The sequence below is a fragment of the Pongo pygmaeus genome, chromosome 4 (genome assembly GCF_028885625.2).
Source record: "Pongo pygmaeus isolate AG05252 chromosome 4, NHGRI_mPonPyg2-v2.0_pri, whole genome shotgun sequence".
NCBI lineage: Eukaryota > Metazoa > Chordata > Mammalia > Primates > Hominidae > Pongo > Pongo pygmaeus.
The window spans coordinates 67,187,031-67,199,273 of record NC_072377.2 but is presented as its reverse complement, the minus strand read 5'-3'; positions in this window follow the sequence as shown (position 1 = coordinate 67,199,273).

Sequence of the window (12,243 nt, the reverse complement as noted above, 5' to 3'; positions counted from 1 at the left end):
TCAGATAGTGTGATGCCTCCAGTTTTGTTCTTTTTGCTCAGTATTTCCTTGGCTATTTGGAGCCTTTTGTGGTTTCATGTAAATTTTAGGATTATTTTTTCTATTTCTGTGAATAATGTCATTGGTATTTTGATAGGGATTGTATTAAATATATAAATTGCTTTGGGTATTATTGTCACTTTAACAATACTCATTCTTCTAATCTATGAGCAAGTAATAACTTTCCATTTTTTGTGTCCTCTTTAATTTTTTTATGAGTGTTTTATAGTTTTCTTTGTAGATCTTTCACTTCTTTGGTTAAATTCATTCCTAGGTATTTTCTATTCTTTGTAGCTATTGCTTTTTTATTTCTTTTTCAGATTATTCACTGTTCACATATATAAATGCTACTGATTTTTGTATGTTGTTTTGTATATTGTAAACTTACTCAATTTGTTTATCAGTTCTAAGAGTTTTTTGGTGGAGTCTTTAGGATTTTCTAAGTATAAGATCAGGTCACCTGCAAACAAAGCTAATTTGACTTCTTTTCCTCTTCCAATGCTCTTTATTTCTTTCTCTTGCTTAATTTACCTGTTGATTTTCTTTCTTTCTTTTTTTTTTTTTTTTCCTCCTGCTAGGTCACTACCTCCTTTTTGGCACTAAATGATGCCTTAAGCCCAGCTTTGCCTTCACTGCAGTAAACAGAGTGCTACCCATCTTGAATAGGGGAGGTCACAAAAAGGATAACCCAGTAATGTGTGCAGGCTGGCTAGGGGTTCATGCCCAGGAGACCTATGGAATGAACCCCCTAAAGTGTGGTACTGCTGAACAGCCACTCTGCTTTGCTGTTTCCTTTGGCCAAGTTCCAGAGAAGAGTTTCCAGAGCTGGGGATGGTGGTCCCATCTCCCTCCCTTAGTCTCTGGCTGTCTTCAGGAATATTTCTCTCTTCAGGTACTCTCAATGCTTCCATGGGTTGAAGCAGGAATTGGTCTCCCACCAGGCAACTCAATGGTGGAAAAACTTGCTGTCCACCTCGATTTCATTTTTTCCAGTGTGGAAACTATGAATTGGGAGCAAATTTTTCATGTTTGTGCTGGGCAGATTGAGCAGGGGGCATTGTGGACATCCAATTCCTTTCCCACCTTCTTGGGCTTTTTTTCACTTCTCTGTGGCCCCAGGAACTGTCCCCTTCTCATATTTGAGCTCTTGGATATTGCTGGTGAAATCTCAGTGTTGTATATTTGTTTTTGGTTTTCTGTTGTGAGGAGTGGAGCCAGCTTACTTCTATGCCACCAATTTGGAATCCTAGGATTCACCAGTTTTATCATATTCCTCACCTTCCAGATCTGATGAACTTCTGTAACAACTTTTTGACAGCGAAGAACCTTTTGATTTTGACATCTTAAAGAGGATACCCTAACAGAATCAGATTTCATCCTCTAGGATGTAACTTGTACCCAAAGTCAATAACATATTCCCCATGAACAAGTCTAAGAATCCAGGGTTGGGGTAGCATTACTTGCAGCGATCGAAGGAATTTCCGCATTCTGTTTCTGCAACTCTAGGCTCTGTAGGTCTAAAGGTGCTGGATCCAAAAGTTATGATTATTTTCACCAGGAGATACAGCAAGAATCCTATTAAACTGTAAGCTATCGTTGTAGCCCAGTCACTTTGTTCTTCTTACACCAAGAAACTAGCAGGCAAGGAAAGGAGTCACCATCTTGGCAGTGGTAATTGATCCAGTTTTCGGGGGAAGTTACACAATGAGGACAGGGAATACTATGACACACAGGTGATTCACTGGAGCATCTCTTGGTATTCCTCTGGCCAATCTTCAGTAAATGTACTCAAATAGCTGCTATTGCCTGAGATGGGCATGGTGACCAGTACCTCAACACTCAAGAATAAAGACTGATTGCCCTCTCAGCTTAGCCACCAAGACTATCAGAGATATGATAGAGAGTGAAAAGAATCTAGAATGGTAATGACAGAAGATGAAGGATACCAGTTTTGGCTTTGAGATCAGCTACAGTGGTGGGGCTATAGTTCACTCTATTACCATATTGTAAGTTTTCATATAAAGATAAACCAACCAAAATCCTGAGGCTATTTCCACATGTGTTTAACTCCCTCTGGAAGAATATTCAAGTGTTGCAATGGTAGGACTGTAGGGATGCTTTGATATGCCTCTGAGATCCTTTTTCAGGATCAAGGTACTTATTTTTCTAGCTGCAGAATGTTGGTTGTTGACAGCTCATACCCAAATCCCTCTCCAGCAATCTCCCTCTGCCAAAGGGAGATACCTTACCCAAGTTTACATCACTGCCTGGCATATATCTAATAATTAGTTATAGGTTGGAGCCCCACTCTCTTTCCTCAATGTGTTCAAATATAAAGGGCTATGTCAGCTCCAACATTATCAGTAGGTTTGTCTGAGACCTCTACTGCAACTGCATTATGGTTCAACTTTTCTGTCTGCTAAATTCTGCTTTCCTCACCCCTCAAAGGTGTTAATTCCAAAAGCACACCCAAATAAACCTTTTGCATGCAAACCTAAGAGACTCTAAGTCTGTTTTCTAGGGCATCCAATATATGACCCACCATAGTCACACCGTCAAATACAGACGAAAAGATACAGAGGCTGGCAAGAGGTATGCTTGACATAAAAAAGAAACTGTTAATAGAGGATTTTAAAGTAATAGATCAGCTTCAATTGGAGATAACCTTTAAGCCATTACTCACATACACTTGAAAGGCTAGCTTTGGTCCCAACAGAAATGTACAAGTGGGTATCATCTTTTGAAAATATGTGGGAAGGTTTCTAGATTTTCCTATACTGTTGGCACAATGCCAGAGCAAAATGCCTTCAACAAATGAGAATCCAAACCTCTCTGAGAACAAAGCCTCAAGACCTTAGAGAAAAACGGGAGATAAAAACATCATTAACTCAGTTTTTAAAAATTGATCTAGATTGGTCTTCTAAGACATTCCCAAAGAACTAGTTTTAAACTTAGTTCCCCAATGCATGGATAAGCATATCTCCCCAACACCAAACTTTTAGATGGAATCTCTGATCTCCCCCTTACCCCCCACTGCCCCCATCACACACATGCAGATCACTGTTACTCTTTGCTTGCCTTTCCTGTGATGAAATGGCCCAAATCCAGATGACCCAAGATGATCTGAACAACTGTCTGGAGAAGCAAAACCTTTGTGGAATGTCAATTCTCTCATCCAACTTTCCATTATTCTCAGCTTATTTATTCTATGTGTGTATTCTCCAGTTGTCTTTGTATTCTGGCTTCCTAGTAATTTAAAACATTAAAAAAACTTTTAATTTAGATTTTCAGAAAAGTTATAAAGATAGAACAGAGTGTTCCTGTATATTTTTCACCCAGCTTTCCCTGATATCAACATCTTACGTAACCACAGTACTCTTGTCAAAACTAAGAAATTAACGTTGGTAAAATACTATTAACTACAGTACAGACTTTATTTGGATTTCACCAGTTTTTCCACTAATGTCATTTTTCTGTTCCAGGATCCAGTCCAGGATAATATATTACCTTTAGTCATCATGTTTCCTTAGTCTTCTCCAATCTGTGACAGTTTCTCATTCTTTTCTTGTGTGTGCGTGTGTGTTTTTTGGTTTTTGTTGTTTTTTTTGTTTGTTTTTGTTTTTGTTTTTTTTTTGGTGACCTTTCAGTTTAAAGACTACTCTTCAGTGATTTTGTAGAATGTTCCTCAATTTGTGTTTGTTTGATATTTTCTCATGATTAAGATAGGATTTTCAGACGCTGGGAAGAAAACCTAGTGGTGATATGGCCTGATCAGAGGGTCTCTGATATCAACATAACGTATCACTGCTGGTGCTAACCAGCTTTCTCCACTCTGCACTCTTTTGCCTTTCCATACTTTATGTTTTGGAAACAAGTTAGTAAGTCCAGCCCACATTCTGTGGGAGAGGAGTTAAGCTCCACCCCCTGCAGGGGGGTATCTACATGTTTTGTTTGGATTTCTTCTGTGCTATATGGAAAGTCGTTTGGATCTCGAAGAGCATTGTGTGGACCACCACTTCCAGCCCCAGAGAAAAATAGCAACTTCCCATCTCCTCCATCAGTGACCCAAAGACTGGTTTGTGGGGCTGGGTGGGGACAGGTCACAGCTTTTCTAACATCTTGACCTCTCCTATGTCACCTGCCTTGCCTCCCAGAGACTTTGATAACAAATACTTTCTCCTGATAGGCTCCTTTCTACCATGCAAACCACTCAGTGAAATAGTTTTAAGAGTAGGACAATGAGGGAGAGGTTTTTCTAGAAGAACCCACACAATTTTATCTGAAGCTTGACTAAGTGGGGACTATCCCACAAAAATACAATGATGTAAAAGTATTTTGTAAACCTTAAAGTACTATAATGTTATTATTATCATTATTACTTCCTCCTTGCTACTCTGTGAGGTACATTCAGAAAGTTAGAATGTATCACCATGGAATTAAGGTGATGAGAATTTCCATTCCTGCCCAGGGGACTTGAATCACACCCAACAGGTACCTCCTCCTCAGCATTCTTTCATGCTAAGACTGGCCCTGTCACCTGCTTGGTCTCATTAAGCAACAACTTTATGTTTCTGAACACACACCGCAATTCCTGCTAGAGGCAACATTTATCTAGCAGATCAGATGCAACCAGCCAGACACAGAGCCCAGCAGCAGCCAGCAGTCTTTTCAAACTGTTTGAAAATACACTTTAAAAAATGAAGGCAAGCAAGACAGAAGAACTGGCCTCCCTTCGCTTCCCCAGCCCTGGGGGAGCCCTCTGATGGCTCACTCTCAGGGAGCACAGAGCGCAGCTGACAGCCATGCCTGAAGTTTACAAGGTGTAGAGGAAGAACTGGCTAATATTGATTTCTGAAACAGATACAGGAACTAATGGCAGAATTTGCTTGACTGTGGGTCTCCTGTGGTTACTGGCAGAAAGGGAGGACAGAGGCAAAGCATTTGCCAAAATATTCTCCTGTTGTCCTTCTCAGCCTTTGTCTCTGACTGTAGCTTTCTTGGTGGACACTTTGGCCTAACATAGAGGCTTCCTGATTGCAGAGGGGGGGACTCGACAGAGGGCCTGAGGTACAAAGGAGCTTCTGCAAAGGCTCTGCTTCAGCTGTTCCAAACTCTTCTTTGATGCTTATTGTCTGTATGGAAAGGACCTGCACAGAAACGTCCATCTGGGCTTGTTTGAAGGGTGGAAGCAGGGGAAGAACAGGTGGTGCAATTCCTCTTCAAAAAGCAAAGAAAAGAAAACAAGCAACAAACACAACACTCTTGGCTACTCTTCTCTCCACTGCTAAAAACCTTTAAAAGACTATCTCCAGTCCCTGCAGGCAGCTATGGACCTGATCTACTTCCTCCAATTAGAAAACTAAATTCTTCTTTCCTCTTCTCCTTCTCGACTCATTCAAAGCAGCTGAATGTGTCACTCGCTACACCCCATATCCAGCCATTCTCAGGCATGGGGATGCCCATTAGAGAGGCTGTGTCCACAGAATGTGTCCAAGCAGTGGTTGTCCACTCATTGCCCATTGCACAGCTGATCTTCGTGGTGACCTGCTCATTCTCACCTTACTATGGCTTTGAGAATGTTCTGGTGGGGGCTTAGGGTAGCCAGAAATGACCAGAAGCTGCTAACAGAGCTTCTACCCTGCAGAGAGGACAAGTGGATGAGGGTCTCTCCTTGGGGTCAGGACTTAACTTACCTCACAGCTCTCAGCAGAACCCACTGAAAATATCAGAAAGCTCTTGCCCTGGAGGAGTGAATAGATGCCACTTATGGAAAAGATACCCTGGTCTGTGGTTGTCAATCATGTCTCCATGAAGCATGCACAAGACACACACTGCAGTGGGTTAGGTGGAACTACTGCACACACTGAAACTCCTCCACCTTCCCTCCCACTCAAGAAAGTGCATCGTCATGTAAGAGAATGCGAGCCACGCTATCTTAGCTTTAACTTTGAATTCACAATCATGTATTGAAATCGTTATTTTCTCACTTTGGTATTTATTTGCTACAAATAATTCACAAAGCAACTTCTGACAGTGGATTATGGGAGCACAATGAGGAAACTGTCCCAGAGAGTGAGTGACATGTTGGCGGGGGGTGAAAAGAGAGTCACGTGTCTAACAAGAGAATAAGACAGAATTTTTCTACGTTTCCTTCCTTTCCACCCTCGCCCGTAGTCTTTGATTTAGATTTGCCCTTCCATAAATGTAGAACGGCCAGAGAAAGGACCAAGAAAGCTCTTTGTTTCCAACTGGGAAAATAAAAATAAAAGATGTCTTTAAGATGTCTAGAAATAAGCTGATGAAGAAAATGTGAGTCTTAAGTGTGTTACTTAACTGAACATTATGTCACATAACCTAACTGCATAATATTTTTGGAATCTTTGGAGAGAATGGAGAGAGAACTGTTAGCATCCTTTTAAAAAAGTTTCGGCCAGGTGCGGTGGCTCACGCCTGTAATCCCAGCACTTTGGGAGGCCGAGGCGGGCGGATCACGAGGTCAGGAGATCGAGACCATCCTAGCTAACATGGTGAAATCCTGTCTCTACTAAAAATACAAAAAAATTAGCCGGGCATGGTGGCAGGCACCTGTAGTCCCAGCTACTCGGGAGGCCGAGGCAGAAGAGTGGCGTGAACCCAGGAGGCAGAGTTTGCAGTGAGCCGAGATCACACCACTGCACTCCAGCCTCGGCAACAGAGCAAGAATCTGTCTCAAAAAAAAAAAAAAAGTTTCATAAGGGATTACCCATCTCCTTGCATCTCCCTGCACCATCACGGCAATGGTTTCACTAGGTCAGACTTAGTAAAGGTGTTTCCCCAAACCAAGCAGGCAGTAGCAGTAACCCTTTGGGAGACATTAACATGTATGAGATGGATTTTGAAACTTGAAGCATCAGACAAACAATGCACAACATTTAAATGGTCTCACTATTTGGTAGGAGAATGACTCAGGCTCAAATTAGAAAATAGTTAAATAGAAAAATCCAGATGGGCCTGAAGAGAGTGGTGGAAGAAATGTGACTGCTAATCATCTCTAATTCACCTCCTACTTCTTCTGGAGCAAAAGAAGAGACTGAAGCTCTCATAGTGCTGTGAATGAAAACAAATTCTGGAAACAAAATTAGCATGAGTCAGAGCAGAGCAGTCTGGAAGACTGGGTTGGCTGGGCACATTCCCCAGCTGACTCCATTCGCAGCAGGGGAGAGAGGAAGCTGGCCACGTGGCTCCTAGTGGTGGAGGTGTGGGTGAGTGACAGCATGGACCGGAAGCCCCACAGACAAGCAGAAAGCAGAGTCGTGACAGACCCAGGAGGGATAGGACCTGGGCATAAACCTGGATGCTGTGAGTTTGAAGATGGTCTAAGGTCAAGTGGGCAGCCCAGCACTGAGGCACAGACACCATGGTTTGGAGTTACAGAGTAAGCAGAACTGCATATGACACTATTTTTACACACACAGACACTCACATGTGCACACTGTGAGCCCCTTGAGGACAGGAATATCACTTACACCCTCTGTATTCCAGCACCTATGACAGTGCCAGACAATAGAGGTGCTTTTGACATTGAAAATGAGCAAGGGAGTCACATCAAATGGGCAGCAGGGCCTGAGAAGATCCAGATGCAGATGTCGAGTCAGGCACGATGGTTGGCCAGTCTGAACTGGCTTTGGGGGATAAGCTAGGAATCAGAGGGAACAGAAGTGTTGCAGGCAGCTGAGGATTAGAAATCCTGTCAGCTGGTCCAGGCAGCCATGCTGAGGATCTAGCAGTAAGGGCTGTCAACATTGAAGCCATCTTTCAGCATGAGGCACTATAGCACCGTGTTTAAGAGTGCGGGGCTGGGCACAGTGCCCCTGGGCTGGTGTCTCTGGCTGCTGCATACTCACTGCAAAACTCTGGGCCACTTATTTTCTCACTGTTCAATTTCTGCGACTGTAAAATTAGAATAATAATAGTGCTTAGCATAAAGGGTTGTTGTGTTTAGAGCAGTGCCTGGAATATAGTAAGTGCTCAATAAATATTAGCTATTACTCTAATTATCCTTCTCCTCCATTCAGAAAGTTTCTGTGCACTTTGTGGCAGGGTAGACTGAATCCCAGGACCAGACTACCATGGCTCTGTTAGGAATGTAAGCTAAGGTGCCTCCCAAATGTCTGTCCTTCTCTGTTGCTTTTTTTTTTCTTTTTAAGTGGACTGCAACAGTAGCCTCCTCTCTGGTCTGACTTTCTGCCTTTAGTTCCAGACTTATCCAGCCAGAAACAATCCTTCTAAAATGAAAATCTGATCAGACAATTTTACTTGCCTGCCTAATATTATTCATAATATCCCTTTGCCCTCAAGATCTTTTGGATTTCCTTACCTAAAAAGGATAGGAGACCTCCTTGAACAAATAGCTGACTCCAGGACTGGGGACATACACAAGATGAACCTGGAGCATCTTGTAGTGCCAGAAAGTAACAAAATACTAAAAAAAAAAAAAAAAAAGAAAAGAAAAAGAAAAAAGGGCTACAATGATGGGGTATTTCAAAGGGACACAGGAACCAACTTGAAAGAGTTTCCAATGACCAAAGCTGGAACAGTTTGAACAACAAAATAAATAAAGTAGTATTGGATTATAACTCAAAGTACAAGATAAATATCCATGAGTTCATACTGATATAAGTAAATGATTGAATAAATAAATTAATAGAGGAGAAGAGACAAATCTCTCCTGCAGAAGAATTCCAAATAAATTGTGTAGATATTTTACCCTTAAGGAGAGGGGAGTACGGGCTGTGCATATTGAATTCGTAAGTGAGCAGTAATGATAAGAGGGAAAAAAATAGTGGCTTTATAGTGAAGAAAGATGAAAAACACTACCTTAGCCAGATAATCAAGATCAACATTAGCAGTGTAACTGATAAGTAATAAAGTTCATGTTAATGGTATGGACCCTTGATACAATGTGATAAAAATGGTACTTTACTTCTGGGGTGTTCCTCCCCAAAACTCATAATGCCAGTCTAATCTTGAGAAAAACATCAGACAAATCCAAATTGAGGGAACATCAAGGTTCACCTTGTGTATTTCTTGGATCCTGACTGATACTCCTCAAAACTGTCAAGGTCATAAAAAACCAGGAGTCTGATAAATTGTCACAGCGAAGAGGAGCCTAAGGAGAAAGGATAACTAAATGTAATGTGGCATTCTGGGACAAAAAAGAACATTAGATACAAACTAAGGAAATCTGAATAAAATATTGACATTAGTTAATAATAATACGTCAACATCGAAGGCCAGATGCGGTGGCTCAAGCCTGTAGTCCCAGCACTTTGGGAGACCGAGGCAGGTGGATCACTTGAGGTCAGGTTTGAGACCAGCCTGGCCAACATGTTGAAGCCCTGTCTCTATTAAAAATACAAAAATTAGCCGAGTGTCGTGGCTCCTGCCTGTAGTCCCAGCTACTCGGGAAGCTGAGGCACGAGAATTGCTTGAACCAGGGAGGCAGAGGTTGCTGTGAGCCAAGATCGTGCTGTTGCACTCCAGCCTGGGTGACAGAGCAAGACCCTGTCTCATAATAATAATAATAATAAAGTGAACATAGGTTCATCAGTGACAAATGTACCATACTAATATTGATGCTAATAATACGGGAAACTGCATGTGGGTTTGTATATGGAAACTCTCTGTACGGTTTTCCCAATTTTTCTGTAAATCTAAAATTGTTCCAAAAATTAAAGCTTATTAAAATGAAAAAAAGATAGGAGTGGATAAAAAAGATAAACTTTATACCTGTTTCAGAACTCTGGAAGGCCCAGACACCATCAGACCAAACCCATTCTCAAATTAGCAGCAACATCTCCTCTAGGTGCACTCCAACTCTGAGTTCTTTAGGGAGGTGACAAAAGCGATTACCTCTTTCTCCTTTTAGAACACAGAAAGCACCCATCTTCATTGTTCTATCCTATATAGGCAGCAGGACATGGGATCGATGGACAATTTGGGTTCTGGAATGAGGCAGACTCATTTGCCATGAACTCAGGCAAATTCTAAGCCTCTCTGGACCTGTTTCCTCATTCATAAAATGGTAAAGAATAATGCTTACCACATAGAACTGATGAGATAATATGATGAGATACTGTATAAACAATATTTAACAGAGTGTCTGGTAGATAACGATTAAGCAGCATCATCGTCTATCTCACTCCTCTCAGACCTTGCCAGTAGAACCCGGGGTCCAGACGGTACACACAGGAAAAACAGAAATGATGTCTGCTTTCTAGAACTTTCTTGTCAAAACCAAGGTGGACAGACATAGAGTTAGCAGAGTAATTGTCTAACTTGGCCAGAGTTAGTTGAGGAACCCAAGCTGCAGTTATTATGGAACTGCTTTTAGAGGCTGCGGATTTGGAAAGGAAGCCACACTGAGACTTGCTATTTACCCTGAGGTTACCTGCTTGATTTCTGTGGGATCAGGAAGCTCTGTTTTTAATATGTTCCAGCCAGTTTTCAGCCTACACAATGATTACAATCAGATCCAAACTAGTTTCAGCAGAATTTGCCAATAAAATGTCATGAGACTACAGAGCGGATTCCTTATTATTTCAATAAATCTAGACACACATTACGGTTTTACCAACAACCGATCATGTTTTTGTACTTTTAACACAAACAGCAATAGTGTGTGTCTGGTGTGATGTGTTCTCACCATTCTGAAGACCACCCTGTTGCTTGAGCATAATTTTCTTCTCCCCACGAGTGCTTACCAAGGCTCTCCTTTGGGACAGTTTGGCTATTTGACCAGGTAGAGATGTCAGTGGCGGTCATTGCTGACATCACTGTTCTTCCTTTCCTCTGAGGACCAGAAGAGCAACTCCCTGTCTGTCTCTATCCAGGTGGGCAGTTTCCTGGCAGAACAGAGCAGCTCAGCAATGCCAGGTCTCGGGGTGGAGTTTCCAGCCATTCAGGCCCCTGCTTGTGGCATGTGCTTCTGCACTCCTGCACCCACAAACCAACCTCTCTGAAAGGCACCGAATGGAAGATTCCCCATGGATCATCAGGCAAAGCTCAAGCCATCTTGCAGGATGCTGTGCAATCCTGCTTTTTTCTAGAATTTAGAATTAGAATAACATTCTAATTTGTTTATGATTAAATATTACCAGCATGTTCAGTAGGCAAACGAGTTTCACTACAATATCAAGCAGACTCTGTGTATTTACAGTGAATCTGCTGTGTTAAATCTGCTGTGTCTACATCAAGGTTGGAGCTTTAGGATCTTCAGAAGAGGGCCATTTATAATGTTTTCTTCTTTCTTTTAGCATTTTATTTTCTGTTTTAGGTGCCTTACAATTTTCACAATAGTTTCAACACTTTATATTTTAAAGTTTTCTTTCTTTCACTTTCATTTTATTTCTTTCACATTATATAGTTAGTTCTGTGTTCATGCAGGGGAAGTAATGAATGAAACAGCTAGCTGATAAATTCTATTAAAGGACAATAAAAATTTGGGTCCTTCTGGATAAATGAAAGTTTCCATGATGAATTTCTCATGCAATCCACTCCATTATAAATAATTGGTTAATTCTATTCTAACCCCATAGGGGAAAGGTAATGAATGTTTATTGAGTATCTACTATGTGGTAGTCACTATGTAAGGTGCTTTAAAGGAATAATTTCATTTGGAGTAGGGATTAGCAACAATTATGACAAATTTGTAATTTCTTTGGTTTTCAGACAGTTTAATTTATGTTTCCCTGAATATACTCACAATAACGCACAAGAACAAAACACCTGACTTGTGCATTAATACATGACCTCCACGAGGGCAGTATTCTCCTACTGAATCTAGCATTTTAACATATTGGCTACTTGGTAAGTGTTGTTGGCTTGGATATATTATCTCAATTTTAAATATTTGAATCAATTCATCTCTATTCATACACAATCATATAAAGGAATCTTATAAAAACTAAGTTAATATTGAACATTATTCAAATGTATACAGGCATTTTGGAATAATTTCTTCCATTTAGATATGTCTTCATCCAATATTTGGATGTCTTGATAACAAAACAAGAACTAAACCAATATTTGAGCTATTTAAAGGATCAGGTGACAGTCTAACTCACTCTAAATACTCTTTTGGTTTCAGAAAACTCAAACGACAAGTAAAAATAAAATACCATCAAACGCTCTGCCTGCATTAAAGTGCCTAATAAACTCAGGTTC